Here is a 338-nt window from a genome sequence, read left to right as displayed (position 1 = left end):
TGCAATTCTACTTCCTGACATTTCGTGTGGCCCTGTTTGCTTTCTCTCCGGAGGGTGTTAACATTGTCTCTTGGCCCCCATTGTTTGGACATTTCGCAGTCAGATACCCTGGTGTGGGGTTCTCCCTCCATCTATTTTGCTGGTGCTCAGAGGCTTTTTCTATATAGAAACTCAGAATTCAGTTCTGGAAACTTTTTTTTGTTGTTATTTTTTTTCCCCATAATTCCTTCTGTTCATTCTCTCTTATTAGTCAGTGTGGGATCTTCTGACCAGATACTTCCCTATTTGTATCGTTTTTCTCCTAGTTTCAATCACCTTGGTTTTTTTTTTTTTTTTTT

This window comes from Pteropus vampyrus, unplaced genomic scaffold (assembly GCF_000151845.1).
Source record: "Pteropus vampyrus isolate Shadow unplaced genomic scaffold, Pvam_2.0 Scaffold3, whole genome shotgun sequence".
NCBI lineage: Eukaryota > Metazoa > Chordata > Mammalia > Chiroptera > Pteropodidae > Pteropus > Pteropus vampyrus.
Note: the sequence above shows the minus strand (reverse complement) of the source record.